This window comes from Pongo pygmaeus, chromosome 6, assembly GCF_028885625.2.
Source record: "Pongo pygmaeus isolate AG05252 chromosome 6, NHGRI_mPonPyg2-v2.0_pri, whole genome shotgun sequence".
NCBI classification, from domain to species: domain Eukaryota; kingdom Metazoa; phylum Chordata; class Mammalia; order Primates; family Hominidae; genus Pongo; species Pongo pygmaeus.
The window spans coordinates 63,864,436-63,880,448 of NC_072379.2; the positions used below are offsets into that span (position 1 = coordinate 63,864,436).

At 44.7% G+C, this 16,013-nt stretch overlaps 1 long non-coding RNA gene and 1 other non-coding gene across 2 annotated transcripts; both read right to left on the bottom strand.

Moving 5' to 3' along the window:
* Positions 1–11,682: 11,682 nt before the first annotated feature.
* Positions 11,683–15,473, bottom strand: LOC129040396 (uncharacterized). The gene is made up of 2 exons (XR_008503609.2): positions 13,211–15,473; positions 11,683–12,792 (listed from the first exon to the last, which is right to left on the bottom strand). It is a non-coding gene; the product is annotated as an uncharacterized LOC129040396 (long non-coding RNA).
* Positions 13,081–13,154, bottom strand: LOC129041842 (small nucleolar RNA SNORD93). Its single transcript, XR_008503975.1, has one exon. It is a non-coding gene; the product is annotated as a small nucleolar RNA SNORD93 (small nucleolar RNA).
* Positions 15,474–16,013: the final 540 nt, after the last annotated feature.

Below are 16,013 nucleotides of genomic sequence, written 5' to 3' on the forward strand. Positions count from 1 at the left end.
TTATTTTGGGTGAAATGGACTGTTGGGTAATTAATGATGGATTTGTCTACAAGCCTAGGCCTTTGGAAAAGCCAAAGGACCACAAGTTTAACCTTGAAGAACAGACCACAAACACAGGTTTTCCTTTTCAGTATTTTTTTTTTTTTTTTTTGAAATGGAGTCTTGCTGTGTCACCCAGGCTGGAGTGCAGTGGCGCGATCTCGGCTCACTGCAAGCTCCACCTCCCGGGTTCACGCCATTCTCCTGCCTCAGCCTCCCGATTAGCTGGGAATACAGGCGCCCGCCACCATGCCCGGCTAAATTTTTTTTTTGTATTTTTAGTAGAGACGGGGTTTCACCACATTAGCCAGGATGGTCTTGATCTCCTGACCTCGTGATCTGCCTGCCTCGGCCTCCCAAAGTGCTGGGATTATAGGCGTGAGCCACTGCACCCAGCCTCCTTTTCATCTTTAAAACATGGAAAGGCTGCTCTGCATGTGCCATGAGGGATGGGAAGCCTACTGCAGGCAGATGGTCTTTTTAGCTGGCTTGGGCTTGGGCTTGGTCTTCCTCTACATGACAGTTCTGGGGTCTGGCTGCATCGTCACTGGCTATGCCTATACCCAAGGGGTTGGAGACTCCTTGCTTAGCATCCTCACGGCCCTTTCAGCTCTCTCTGGCTGATGGGCACCATTCTCTTCACCCAGCTTAGGGGGCAGTATGGCTTGGTCACAACTGGAGTCATATCTAGCCACCTCCATTTAGGCTGTCTAATGCTCTGCATGTTTTCTGTCTTTGCTCCCGGAAATTCTTTTGATCTGGCTGTTTTCTCACTTCCATTAAGCAAAAATGCTTCAAACTATGAGTTGTTGGTCCAGTGGATAGAAGAACAGTCCAGAGGAATGGCTTGGTTCAGGTTTCTTTCAAAGGGATAAACATGGGTTTGGTTCTCTTTTAGCAACTCATGGTAAGACTTGGGATGCTCAGAGTTCGCAGTTTGAAGGCCAGCAGGACCCTGAGCATCCCAAGTCTTCCATCTCCATTATCTTCCTCTTCTCAGGCGTGATCCTGGCAAGAATCGGTGAACAGCAGGTCATCTGTGGCACGGGATTCTGCAGCTTGTGATGTTGCTAAGTGCAGTCTTAGAAGCATTCAATGGCCTCACCACTGTGCTATTGTGTCTTCATCAGTCCTTCATCTGGAACCTGTTATGTGACCAGAACTGTCTTAGACAGTGGGGATACAGGAGTTATTTGATCACACAAGGTGTTAACTCTATGGAGCTTACAGTCTGGCCAATAAGTAAGTAGTTAACAATACTCAACAATACAGAGTGACAAGAGCTTTGATAGGGAAGAGCAGAGCAATGGGGACACATGGGAGGCACACCAATGTGTCTTGTGGATTAGGGAAGCCTTCCTAAAAAAAGGCACAATTAAGAAATCCCTGCAGAGCAAGCTAGGCAGGTGACGGAGAGGGCAGACTGTTCCAGGCAAGGCAGAGACACTGCTGCAAAGGTGAACACTGGGAGATGTGGGGAAGTGAAAATAGTTATTTCCTGAGTGTCAAGCATGTAAATGCTACAGATGATGTCTACATTAAAGAACTATATTGACCTGATTCCCTTTTCTGCAGAACTGGGATAAGGAGAGAGGAAAGAGAGCAGCTTGGGAGTGGGGAAGAATGGCAAGTCTTTCCTTAGCTGCCTGGGGGAGAGCAGCGCAATTCTTCCCCAAGAACAGTATGCCTACCTTTGAGAGTCTACAAGGTACGTGGGTTAGGAGGCCATCAATGTACACAGGAATTGTCCAACAAAGAAGCAGATGAGACTGGGGATGGGTTGAGGGGAGATGGACAGGCACTGACTTAAAGCTTGTCTGGATTTTAAAGCTTGTACCTCCTACCTCTACTTTGCCTTAAAGCTTGTACCTCCTACCCCAAGTACCTGTCTTTACTCCTGGTCTGCTCTAAATAATTGTTGTCTGAACTCTGCTATCAATCGTGTGTCGTTCATACTTGGCAGCAAGGACATATCTGGTTTTGCAAGTGTGTTTATTAAAAACAAGTATGTTTAAAATGTTGGTTGTTTGATGCCTGACAACTCCAAAAGTGACATATTGTGGATCAATGGTGATGGTGACAGAAACCACTTAATAGCACACTGGCCCTACTAATTAGACCTGCAGATTCCCAACCTGTGAAGAGACTGGGCCATGCTCTTTGACATGGAATCCCCACAGTCAGGTTTCTACCAAGAAAACATCATTTCTTTGAGCCTTTTTCCTTCCTCCTCAATTCAAAGTCACCACCTGCAAAGCCCCTCTCTGAGGCCACAGCTCAGAGCCAGGGGACTCCTCACCCCCAGGCTAGAAACAGGATGGGGAGAGTGGAAATTGTGGCAGTGAGTGGTGGAAGTTGTAGATCAAAAACTCCCTCATTCACCAGCCCTTCCCACACACCTCTTCAGTGCACCACATTCTCTACCCCAGGCACTGAGTTGAAGCAAGGTCCCTGCCCTCCTGGGACTCAGAGCTTCACCTTCTCATCTCTGAGGCCACAGTAGGGTGGGACCATGGGGTTGGGGGAGGTGTTCCTGACTTCTGCTGTGGTGACCCAGAACCCCTTGGTCTACAGAAGCTTTGAAATACTGGGAGAGAGGAAATAAGAATGTTGTAGGCTCAATTAAAGAGGTTAGAAAACCATGAGCTAGCCTGGGAGTCTCCTTCCTTTGATGCAATATGCATGTATGAGAAAAAAACTGTGTTCCTAATTCCAAATGATTTAGAAACCTATTCTTTCATCTAGAGATTACCTAGCCTCTAAAATACTTTAAGTTGGGTACCTGATGGGTAGATTATCTTTTATTGGGGTATTTGACTTGCACTTCTAGTCTTTAATTGCACAAAACTGAAGAACAGATTAGCCATTTAAGAGTTATGCAATTCACATTATATTACACTAAAATATTTAGCTCAAAAAGAAAAAAAAGTCCACTAGCAACTCCTGTTTACTAGGATAATTTGGCTCTTACTGACACAAAGGAAATGATCACATTTGGAAAACACGAAAGCTCACTGCAGTGCCTGCAATCTGGAAAAACATTCAGTATGAGAGACACTTGGTGTTTTCTCTATTGCAATAAGTAATCTTTTTTTTTTTTTGCTGTATCCTGAATGAGGATTCCAGAGTCATAAAAATCTTTTAATTTTTTTGTTTTATGTTTTTACTCTGCAAGATATTTGGATTAATTTTTTTTTTTTTTTTTTTTTTTTAGATGGCTTCTTGCTATGTTGCTCAGGCTCTTCTCAAACTCCTGGGCTCAAGCAATCCTCCCACCTCAGCCTCCCAAGCGGCTGGGACTACAGGCACGTGCCACCGTGCCCAGCAGAAACACAGAACACTCTTGACACTCACGAGGGATAAAGCTCAGGACCCAGGGCCATGCTGTCTGATGATGTTGGCAAGTTACCGAAGATCCATGTCACCATTTCCTTTTCCATAAGATGGGGATAAGAATAATAATGGTAGCTACTTCTCAGCGAAACCCAGAGAATGCACTGAAATAATTTCCATAGGTAACATCTTTCGCACAGAACTTTCTCAGTTATAGGAAAGACTTGTCCTCATTGTCATCATTATATTTTCGTTACAATTTTGGTGGCTCTCATGAGTGTTGCTGTGTGAGGTCTGGGGTGCAGTGTGGGTAGTGACACATAGAGAACCTTAGGCCTGAGTGATGAAATGGATGCTTCTGACTCTCACACACCTAAGGCCAGCAAGTACCATTTACATTTATTCATACCAGGATTACACATGACCTTGGGGTTGGTGGTGAGGGGTTGAAACTGCAGACATGGAAAGCACCAGTGCCACTGGGTGCAGTGGCTCACATCTGTAATCCCAGCACTTTGGGAGGCCGAGGCGGGCGGATCACCTGAGGTCAGGAGTTCGAGACCAGCCTGGCCAACATGGTGAAACCCCATCTCTACTAAAAATACAAAAATTAGCCGGGCGTGGTGGCAGGCGCCTGTAATCCTAGCTACTTGGGAGGCTGAGGCAGAGAACTGCTTGAAACTGGGAGGCAGAGGTTGCAGTGAGCCGAGATTGTGCCACTGCACTCTGACAGAGCGAGACTCCATATCAAAAAAAAAAAAAAAAAAAAGAAAAGATTAGCTGCGCGTGGTGGTGGCACCTGTATTTGTAGCTACTTGGGAGGCTGAGGCAGGAGAATGGCTTGAACCTGGGAGGCAGAGGTTGCAGTGAGCCAAGATCATGCCATTGCACTCCAGCCTGGGGGACAAGAGCAAAACTCCTCACAAAAAAAAAAAAAAAAAAAAAGAAAGAAAAAGAAAAAAGAAAAAGAAAAGCACCAGTGCCCTAAATGATATATCATTTCATTTCTTAGCATGGCTCACACTATTGGGCCTGGTGGCTGTGATGATGGATCCTCTCCCTGGGAGGGGTGGCCTGTGGCCTATCTTGGTATTCAATATGTATCACCAAGCACAGGGCTCATCCAGCTGCTTGCTCAGTAACTACTTATTTCCATTCTGATGGAAACTAAGTTACAGTATTCTGGCTACAGTAAGATTTGATGCATTAAAAGTCACTTTGCTTTTTAAAATTGAAGAACTGTAACTCTTTATGCCCTCAATTTAGAAATAATTCTCAGTGCATCATTAGCCCTGACTTGTTTGAGCGCTTCACATTATACCATGGCAGCATTTTACAAATATTTCCTAACTTTGTAAGCACTGCTTGCTAAGAGCCAAGTGTGGGGATTTTACAGGCGAACTCTGGGTCAGAGTCCAGAGTGAATCGAGGTCCTTGACAGGCCAAGCCCTGAGAGACATAGAGGCCAGCCAGAGTGGTCAGGACAGCCCAGGAGGATGGAGGATGGGGGACCTGATCAGGACCTCCGTGTGGAAGCCACAGCAGGGTGGCTGGAGCAGTCTGAGAGGAAAAAACCCCCGGCTGGTGCTCTGCAAAGCCAGAAACTGGAGGACATAGCACATTATCTCCAAATAATTCTTCAGTGCAGAGCTAAGTGCAGGGATCAGGACAGAGGCAACCAGGAGGCCTTTACAGGGCCAGAGGTGGATCTCAGGGAGAATCTAGAAGCTCAGCTGGCTAGGAAACCAATCAGGCAGGCAGAAGCTGGGAGTGGGTCCTATGGGAAGAGGCACTAGAGCCCCCAGGGGAGATGTTGTCATGTGAGGACGTGGTCATTGCTACAGCTCACTTCTGTCCTGTTTGATGCCTGCACAGTAGGTTTGGAGGCTGCTTCTGAAGTGTCATCAAATACAGCCTCTTCATGTGGTTGAAAGGGGAGCATGGGGGTGGGGGAATGGGGAAACAAGGAGGCCAGTTTTTCCTCTGCTAAACCAGGAAAGGAAGAGGAAACATCTAGAAATGGAACTAGATTGGAAGCTCAATCTTTTCTCTTTGTCTTAAACATTTTTGTAATGAAGTGGGGGCATAAATAAATACCTCCAAATGAAGTTAGAGTGCATCTGATGATGATGGTGGTGATGGTGATTCAAAAAGATAAATATAATGCCACAAATTCTGATGGTTACTACCATGTACAGATGTCCAGGCACAGGGCTACATATTTTATAGTACTATCGTAGAATCTTCTAATGAGATAGCACTTGAAATATTCATATTTCACAGACGAGCAACAAAAAGGCACTCAAGGCAACAGTGCTAGTCAATGCCAGAGCCAGAATTCTCACCAAGGTCCTCTGAGTTCTATTCACATTCATTCTTAGCCTACACTGTTGCCCTGCTGGCCTCTGGTCCTTTGCCTTCACTGTGACTCAGCTTCTTTAGGAAAATGTTTCAGAAGTGGAGCGAGGGGCTGTGGATGGTGTGCAGTGCTCCCTGAACAACCTATGGACCTTGTTTTAGTCCATTCTCACGCTAAGAAAGACATATCCAAGACTGGGTAATTTATAAAGAAAAGAGGTTTAGTTGACTCCCAGTTCTGCATGGCTGGGGAAGCCTCAGGAAACTTACAATCATGGTGGAAGGCACCTCTTCACAGGATGGCAGGAAAGAGAATGAGTGCCAGCAGGGGAAATGCCGGACACTTATAAACCATCAGATCTCGTGAGAACTCACTATCAAGAGAACAGCATGGGGGAAACTTCCCCCATGATCTAATCACTTCCCACGAGGTCCCGCCTCCAACAGGTGGGGATTATAATTCGGATTATAATTCAAGATGAAATTTGGGTGGGGACACGGAACCAGACCATATCAGACCACATCCACTTCATCCTTATCATGCTGGCCCCACGGCCCCAGCAATCTGGCATGCTGGTCTTCATCTCCAAACTATTTGTAACCATAAGGCATGTGCTGTACTCTCTTTTTTATGCAAGAAAGTATAGGATTAAACATGTCCATGCAAATAAGACAATGAAGGGCATTTGGACGCCTTTAACCTAAGAGGTAGGCAGCACCTCTGGCTTCTCAGAGCTCGGGTAACACTGGCACCATCTCACACTGTTTTCAATGATTTCCCTGTGTTGCTGCTGTGTGTCTACCTTGTGCTTTGCTACATTTCAGAGCAATTGTGTCTTTGCCTGTTGCCAAAAGCATCAACTGCATTAAATGTATCTTGGCAGTGGTGGTGCTATCCAGAGTTTGAAAGGGGTCTGACCCCTGGCATACTCATTAGCCAAAGTCAGAGATTCCACCCCAGACATCTTAAAGGGGCTTGTTTTGCTTTTGCCAATATAATAACTCAATGTTTTCAGGTTCTTATTGTTCTTCAGGTTTTAAAATTTGTCAGTATTGGCTGGGTGCCATGCTCATGCCTGTAATCCTAACACTTTGGTAGACCCAGGTGGGAAATTCGCTTTAGGCCAGGAGTTTGAGACAAGCCTGAACAACATAGCAAGAACCCATCTCTACAAATTTTTAAAAAATCAGCTGGGCGTGTTGGCACGTGCCTGTAGTCCCAGCTACTCAGGAGGCTGAAGCAAGAGGATTGCCTGTGCTCAGAAGTTCAAGGCTTCAGTGAGCTATGACGGTGCCACTGCACTCCAGCCTAGGGAACAGAGTGAGATCCTATCTCTAAAAAGATTAAATAAATAAATAAAATTAGAATATTCTGGTCAATGTTAAAATTAGAGAGGTAGAGTGTGGTCAATGATGTTTGGTCTCAATTCATTGGGTGTAGGATTTTGGTTCTTTTCCCAGTTTGTCCACCCTGAGGGGGACACATTTTTCCCCCCGTCCCCAGTCACTATTAAGAACAACTACTTAAGAGAAATGTGAAAACTAAGGGAAGAATTCAATTACTGTTAAACACAAAAAGACAAAATGTCATTATTAGTAGCAAGGAAACTACAAAAGAATTTACACAGACCTGTTTTTTAGAGCACACAGTGAAGACAGGAAAAGGAGAATTTTATGGAACATTTTGCTTAACATAAGGTAATTTTTAAAAAGAGTGCTTTATATCAGGTAATATTTATGGTGCCACTTCCCACATTCTCTCCCCTTCCATTAAAAAAAAAAAAAATCAAAAAACCAAAACCCTGAAAGACACTTTAGTATACACAACACACATACAAACTAGATCAGGGATCAAGAAACTAGAACTGGCTGGGCGTGGTGGCTCATGCCTGTAATCCCAGCACTTTGGGATGCCAAGGTGGGCAGATCACGAGGTCAGGAGATCGAGACCATCCTGGCTAACACGGTGAAACCCCGTCTCTACTAAAAATACAAAAAATTAGCTGGGCGTGGAGGCAGGCGCCTGTAGTACCAGCTACTTGGGAGGCTGAGGCAGGAGAATGGCGTGAACCCAGGAGGTGGAGCTTGCAGTGAGCCGAGATCGTGCCCCTGCACTCCAGCCTGGGCAACAGAGCGAGACTCCGTCTGAAAACCAAAAACCAAAAACCAAAAACCAAAAAACAGAAACTAAAACTATCCTTCATATGGTTCTTCATTAAGGAAGTTGCATTTTGATGAGATGTAGCATACCAAGTCCTTTTGCTCTTGATTTTTTTCTTAACTAAAAAAATTTGGGGTCAGGCATGGTGGCTCATACCTGTAATCCCAGCACTTTAGGAGGCTGAGGTTGGTGGATCACTTGAGGTCAGGAGTTTGAGACCAGCCTGGCCAACATGGTGAAATCCTGTCTCTACTAAAAGTACAAAAATTAGCCAGACATGGTGGCACACGTCTGTGATCCCAGCTATTGGGCGGCTGAGGCAGGAAAACTGCTTGGACCCAGGAGATGGAGGTTGCAGTGAGCCGAGACCACCACTGCACTCCAGCCTGGATGACAGAGCAAGACTCCATCTCAAAAAAAAAACTTTTTTTTTAACATTTATTTAGAGATAGGGTCTTGCCCTGTTGCCCAGGCTGGTCTGAAACTCCTGAGTTCAAGCAATCTGCCCGCCTTGGCCTCCCAAAATGCTGGGTGGGAGCCACTCTGTGAACTACTGCACCTGGCCTGCTCTTGATTAATGAACACACAGATGCTTGTAGAGTGGGCATAGCAGTGTTTACTAAATACACTCTGAAGTCTTTCATTTAAAATCTCCAGAAGTACTAGCAGCTTGAGTGTAGAATTTATGTCAAATCTTCTAAGTAGTGCTGACTACCCCTGCACCTTCTGCCCTTCAAAAAATAGCTGCTTATCTGTAAATTTTGCATTTTCATGTGCTAATTTTATTCTTCTTTTCCCTGAAGGTCACATATGGTAAAACAGCAATACCTTTCTCTCTACTGATGGTGAATCAACTGTTTTAGACCAGTACTGTCCAACAGAAATATAATAGACATCATGTATCATTAAAAAATGTATTTCATTTAACTCAATATATTCAAAACATTTAATTTGTAATCAATATAAAATTGAGATAGTTTACATTTTTTTTCAAGTTAATTCTTCACTCCTGATGTTTTTCACCCTTCAGCACGTCAGCTTGGTCTAGCCACATTTTAGGTACTCAATAGCACATGTTAATAGTGGCTACCCCACTAGACTGCAGTTTTAGATTCTGATTTCCAAAGTTCCACATATTTCTCACTGTGAGAGGCCTATAAATGATACAATGTGCTCTATTCTGCCTTAAAGAGTGGCAGTAACATGGCAGGGCATTTGTCCAGCTGCAAAATCAATGGTATGAGACTCCATTCCATCAGCTACAACATTTGGCTCTATTCCCAGAAACATACATCAAACTGATTAGACCGGATTTTGTCTTTATCTTTGAAACAGGTTGGTGTGGAGCTGTCCTGGAGATGGAGATGTCAACGGATGATGATTCTGAGACAACTGGCCCCTTGCAATGCAGATAAACTCCATTAGGGGGCCTTCCAGTCATGGTGGCATAATCCTGGATTGTGATTAATGACAATTTTATAATGAAATATTGCCATCAGAACTTTCCAGTTTATGAATACAAGGTAAATTTTGGAAAGACAATCTTTTCTAGTACAAAATAAAAGTAAGCCTTTCAAACACATCTCTGGCTGTTCACAGAATCTGAGCATGGCTTTCGTCTCAAGAGGAAAAGTTACCCCTGGTTTGAGCTTGATAATCAGCTGAGTAGGCCCAGGCCCACACAGTGATCTGGTCCACTCACCTCCCTGCTCCAGAGGCAGTCTCCACTTTCTCTAGATCCCCGTTTAGTTATGCAGACACCTTCTGTTCCATTCCTTCCTTCAAAGTAGAGTACTTGAGATCATGAAGGAAAGCAAGCCTCCTCCCTGGCTTTAAGGAGCTTAGAATGCAGATGACCACTCCCTCCTCCATTAGAAAATTATGGCAATTGCCTGATTACTAACTTGCCAGTTGGCTCTTTGCTCTTAGGAAGCTCATAGCCAACTTGGCTGGAGCCTACAGCATGAGATCTAACAGTTTAGTTTTTTATTCTTGCCCTCTACTTGCTGAGCTGTTATCTGCTTCTAATTATTGTTGCTTGATATTTGTTATAAACCACCCTAAATTATTTTGGGAATGTGGTGGGGGGGGGGTAAAACTAGATTTTTTTTTCAGTTTGCCCTAATAATTTAATCTTTCAGATATTGACCCAGACACGAAATGAAATTATTCCTCACAACAGAAGTCAACCAAAGCACATTCTATTAAAACTGGCTCCGACTTACATACTGAAATGAGTCACACTGTGAAAGCTCCAGAAAGGTAGGAACTGTCTCTATCACAGGACTTGACACAACAAAACAGCAAATATTTGCCAAATTACACAATTAAATATGTAAGGCTTAAGGACCTTCAAAAAGACACATATTTTAGTCTGGAATATTCACTTGAACTACAAAGATTTGGCTACTTTTAGGAAACCGCATCTATTTGTATCCAAGTGCTCAGGAACACTGCAGAGTAAGACAAAAATGGGATATGGCCATTCTCGAAATCAAATTGTGACTCAGTCTACATGAACTGACATGTCAATGCCACAATTGTTACACTGGGTTTTACGTCACTATCTGGGGAGGTTTGGTGACCAGAGTTCTTAAGATTTTCTATTTTCAATGAAATCATAACCACTAGCATAAAAATTCTATTTCCAATCACAATTTCTTTTATAGTCATAATTAAAGATTCACATGCCCAAGTTCCTCATTTGGAAGCCCTCTTTGAAAACTTTCATTCAACTCCAGGTTTGCTTCTCTTCATGGCACTTGAGCACAAAAGAATGGTAGTTTAATAGTCCATTCCTGCTTTTAGCTCTGCTAAACACGTAGACAGGCAATGTACTAAGGTAGGCAAGTTGATTCTGCAGAACTGTGGTACTGACTGTAACCACTCACCCCATTTTCCTGGGTGATGCTATGTTTAACAGAGGTTCTATATTGAACAACTCTGCATTGCTAGGGTATAGGGTAAGGGGATTTGGTAGTGGGGGAGTGGCAGGGAAGGTATCAAACCTAGAATCCTAAGGGACATCTGAAGAACTCTGCTCATACAGTCAAGTCATACAGGCAAGATGGCATAACTCTGTTCATGTCAGAAAGTGCTCTTGGTCACCAGGGCAGGGCTCAACAGGCCCTGTGGTTAGACCTATTACATACAGAAAAGAATGACTCACAACCCATACTTAAATCTATCCCTTTTAAGAAGCACCCTTGATTACTCCAAGGAAATGAGGACAGGGAATGCAGACTGGCTTTTTAGCCAGCTTTTCAGAGTCAACCATGTAGTTTATGCAGCATCAACCCGTTTCAACCCAAGACCAATTACTCAACCTCCTTTCATTTTTCAAATTTCTTGGTTAGCCACTATTTACCAAGGACATCCTAAGCTTTCCTGAAATGGAAAACAGCCAATATGGAAAGCAATGCTGCAGGGAAGCCACAGTAGTATTCGGAATGGCACATGGCAACATTTTCCATATCCCATTTTCTGCCATCTCATGCCCACTACAATGGACACATCAGAGGTAAGATTTAAAATGCTGCTGTGGATACAGCATTGTCGTTGCCATCCAGAAGGGGAATTTTTGCAGCACTGATGAGTGTGCCAATACACAACTGCCGTCTGGTCCTGTTTCTTGGGTATTTATTGTGTGCATGAGTCACTTCTGTGACTTATGTCCCAAGAGTGATTTTGATGTATTTTTGCTTTTCCAACTTGGCAGTTCATGTAGATAGTGACCCCAAACCATCTTGCCATAGATTTCACTGGAAACGCCATTGAAATGCCAAGGAGGGTTAAGTTTTTAAAGTCATGTTTATTTAAGTATGATTTTACATTCAGTAAAATTCATCCTGTGAAGGTTTGGCAAATGCATAGTCATACCATAATCAAGATGCAGAACTGTAGAATCACTCTTTCCTTCCTGCCCTTTTGTAATCAACCCCTTTTTGATCAAGGAACTCACAGACCTGTTTTTCTGTCAAAAGTATCAAATTTCATCACTAAAATGATCTACAGTACTATGGAAAAATGTGTAAGCACATAAAATACACAAACCAATTTTTTTAAAAGTGAGATACTTAAAATTTCTTTAGCATACCAACAAAAAATGAAGGTAGCATTGCATTTTACTACAGATGTGTGGACATTCAAAGTCCACCATTGTCATATATATGGCTCAACAGTAATATTTAAGAATATACTGCCAGGTACAGTGACTGATGGCTGTAATCCGAGCACTTTGGGAGGCTGAGGCAGGCTGATCACCTGAGGTCAGGAGTTCTAGACCAGCCTGACCAACATGGAGAAACCCCATCCCTACTAAAAATACAAAATTAGCTGGGTGTGGTGGCATGTGCCTGTAATCTCAGCTACTCAGGAGGCTGAGGCAGGAGAATCGCTTGAATCTGGGAAGCGGAGGGTGCAGTGAGCCAAAATTGCACCACTGCACTCCAGCCTGGGCAACAAGAGTAAAACTGTCTTTTTTAAAAAAAAAAAAAAAAAAAAAAAAAGACTATACTGTAAAATAACAATCTTAGATTAAGTCATATCTTTGCTGAGCATGTGAACCGTGATTAAGCATGACTAAGGTATTGCTATTTGTTTTATTAACACTGTCAAGTTACAGACCACAGCTGGTTCATAGAAAAACTACTTTAAATAATAGAATTGAATTCCACAGAAATGTTCTACAGGATCAAGTCAGCTATAAGGCAGTTTTGTGTCTCCAAAACTGTCAAATAATATTCCTACAGATGACTGGGGCCATCTCGAAACTCAACCTTGCTACCACTATGGAAGGGACAAAAAAAAAAGCAACCTCTATTCTGTTGATACTAAAGGTTACATATTCAAATATACCTCCTCTACTTGAAAAGCTTCACTGATTCTTTCAAGCGCCAGACCTGTAAAAGAAGTATCACAGTAGGTATTACTAAATAGCAAAATACAGTACTGTCTAGACTATGTTTACAAAAACTGTGCAAGTAAGTAAATATAATCCCCCAATATCTTACACATTGTTGCTTTAGTAATGTTGTGACATCTAAATTTATGTTTTCACTCAAACTCCTGTCTTTCTCTTGGCTTAGTAGTATTATCCATTTACCAAGAGCTTTTTCCCTTTTACCAAAAGCATCATTTTAAAAGGGGGGGTGGTATGATTCCATTTAATAAATTCCTGCATACCAAGTTGGCCTCAGGTAAATCCTTTAATCCATCACAGCAGAAGCACATGAAATCAGATTAGAGTTCTCATCCTTGGCCAGGATTTCAATTCAACTATTAATAACTTAAACAAAATTCTTTCCACTTGGCCCATACCTTAAGTTCATCAGCATCTTGAAACTCCACCAAGCCTGGTTAAAAAAAGTGAAAGACAATGTTAAGAATATCATGCAATTTTGTTTTTTAATGAGTGGTCTTTATGGTGGCTATCCAATAGCTCTCTTTGATGAGTAAATAAATTGCTATCTCTGAATATAATTCCTGCACAAATTCTCCAAATTTCCTGATACTTGGGAGTCTTCTGTAGTTTCCAGCTAGGAGGAAAATGGTCAGGAGTCACTGTCTTCCCATTGATTAGCATTGAATCCTATCCATTTTTGAAAAGAAACACTATCCCAACAATATTTGTCTGGGAAAAACTGAAACAAACCTTCCACAGATTTGAAAATCAAAGGAAGCACTACTAAACTCGCTTACCCTGAGGCTGAGTTCAGGGGGCTGGGAAGTTTCTAGTCCTGGGCACTTGCTCAGTTTTCATAATCCTTAGACGCCAGCTCATGCTGCTTCCTTGACATGGTGTCTCTCACAGTTTAAACTGAATAGTTAAAAAACAATTTGGCAGGCCGGGTGTGCTGACTCACGCCTGTAATCCCAGCACTTTGGGAGGCCGAGGCGGGTGGATCACTAGCTCAAGAGTTCAAGACCAGCCTGGCCAACATGGTGAAACCCTGTCTCTACTAAAAAATACAAAAGTTGGGCATGGTGGCGGGCACCTGTAATCCCAGTTACTCAGGAGGCTGAGGCAGGAGAATTCCTTGAACCGGGGAGGCAGAGGTTGCAGTGAGCTGAGATTACGCCATTGCACTCCAGCCTGGGTGACAGAGCGAGACTCCAACTCAAAAAAATAAATAAAATAAAAATAGAATGGGCTCAATAAGAATCTCCAACACCTAAAGCAATGGTAAAAGAAAGCCTTTACCACTGCTATCTTCCCGTGCTACATGTAGGACTATTCGCCAGAGCTGGAGGTATTCCAGGGAGGGAAAATTGTCCATGCTCTGGGCCTATCTATAACGCTGGAAAAAAAGGTGCCTAGCACCTAGGCTGCAAACGTACAAGCTTTCCTCATTAAAGCATGGTAAAATGGGTCCCATTTGGTTTCCTCAAAAAGGCAGCTGAGGAAAACACGTGAACCATGAGATTCACATTTCAACAGAACTGTGGTACCTATGCTAGCCATAAAGATTCTTTCATTTGTTGACTCAAATGTAAATTTAGATCTTTATCAATTTGACTAAATTCGCAAAGTATCCCTTTATATGGCAATTTGTACCAGTAATGAACAATTAGTATGCTCCCCGATGCTCAAGAGAGCCGCTCCAAAAACTTGTATTATTCCCCAGACAAACGTTCTCTAGGGGCAGCCTTGCGTATTTCTACGCCTTAGTAGACATAAGTTAGACGTTCAACACCTTGTCCTGGTCCGAGTCAGAACGCAGTAGTTCAGACTTTTCCCAGGACAGAAAACCAAGAAGGGACTCCTCACACCCTGATTAAACGCCGGAAGCGGGCCCTGTTCTGTAATAACGCTCTGGCCACTCCTGAAAAAGCGGATCTTGGGGAGGAAAGCATTAGGACTCACAGCACTCTGCTCAACTCACTGCAGGCGTCGGCTCCAGCAAGACTCGTCCCTCCAAGCCTTTAAATTATCCGACTGCGGGCCGGTAGCAACTGAACGGCACTGCTGGCGGTGGAGGGGGGAGGGGGGTTTGGCTACGCGTGTGTTTGCTAACCCCGCTATTATACTGCCCCGCTTGGAAACTTAAAGCGCTTCAGACATCAGATCTCACTCGCTTCCTAAATAGGCTTACGTCCGCGCGGTCACAGCCACTGGGCAGGCGGGAGCCCCGAGTGCGCCAAGAACCCAGAGACCGTCCGGGGCTTGGCGCCTCCGTCTGCGGTTGGAATTTGATCCTCAAAATGCAATCATTTAATTGAAAAAGGACTAAAAGCTGCCTGTAGGCCGGATCCATGGACGGCAGGGACTCAGGCAGGGGAGGTGACGGGCGCCTGCTGAGTGGGGGTGGGATCCTCGAGGAAAGGGGGCGGCCCCTTCAAGCGCACAAGGACACGGGCTGTCCTAACCCGGGACGAAGGGCCCAAGCGCCACGAGGACGCCCCCACCCCCGAGGGGCCCTAAGGGAGGCTTCCCCGCGGCGCCGAGCGGAGGCCGCGGCGGGCACGGAGGCAGCGACAGGCGCATAGGAAGGGCACGGGATAGCCCCGGAGCCACGTGGCCGGCTCCAGCGTCCAGAAGGTCGTAGCCCACTTACCCAGTCACGCGCCGCAGCCGAAAGGGGAGGGTACAGTGGAGACCAAGTTTAAAAGGGGCCTGGGCGGGGCGGTACCAACCAAAAAGTTGCCGGAAGGCCCCTCCCGGCCCAGCACCCGCCCAGCCCGCGGCGCCCGGAGGCCCTCGCGCGCCCCCTGCCGGCGGCCCGGGCCTTCCCCGCCTTGGGTCACCCAATCCCACACGGCCACAGGTCCCACTTTGCCCCGGCCTCCGAGTCTGGGGAGTCTGCCCCAAACTCTCGCCGGCTGTGATGTCTCTTTACCTCGTTGAAGGTCAGAGGAAGCTCCTGCCACTCAAATAATGTTAGGTGTCTCTGGTACCCCCTCCTCTCCCTTGCCTGGTGTTTCTTTAAGTCTTCAGCCACGCCCCTGGGTGCTTATTTCAAGACTCGTCTAATTACGTAACAGAAGACTGGCTCCCGTTAGAGGATTTGGACATTAGCGGAGGTCGGGGGTGCAAACTCATTGAAGACGGTTTGAAGCACGGGGAGGACTCCTGGTGCCTGGAGTGCTGCATGCTTAGAATGATGGCCACGGCCTGCAAATG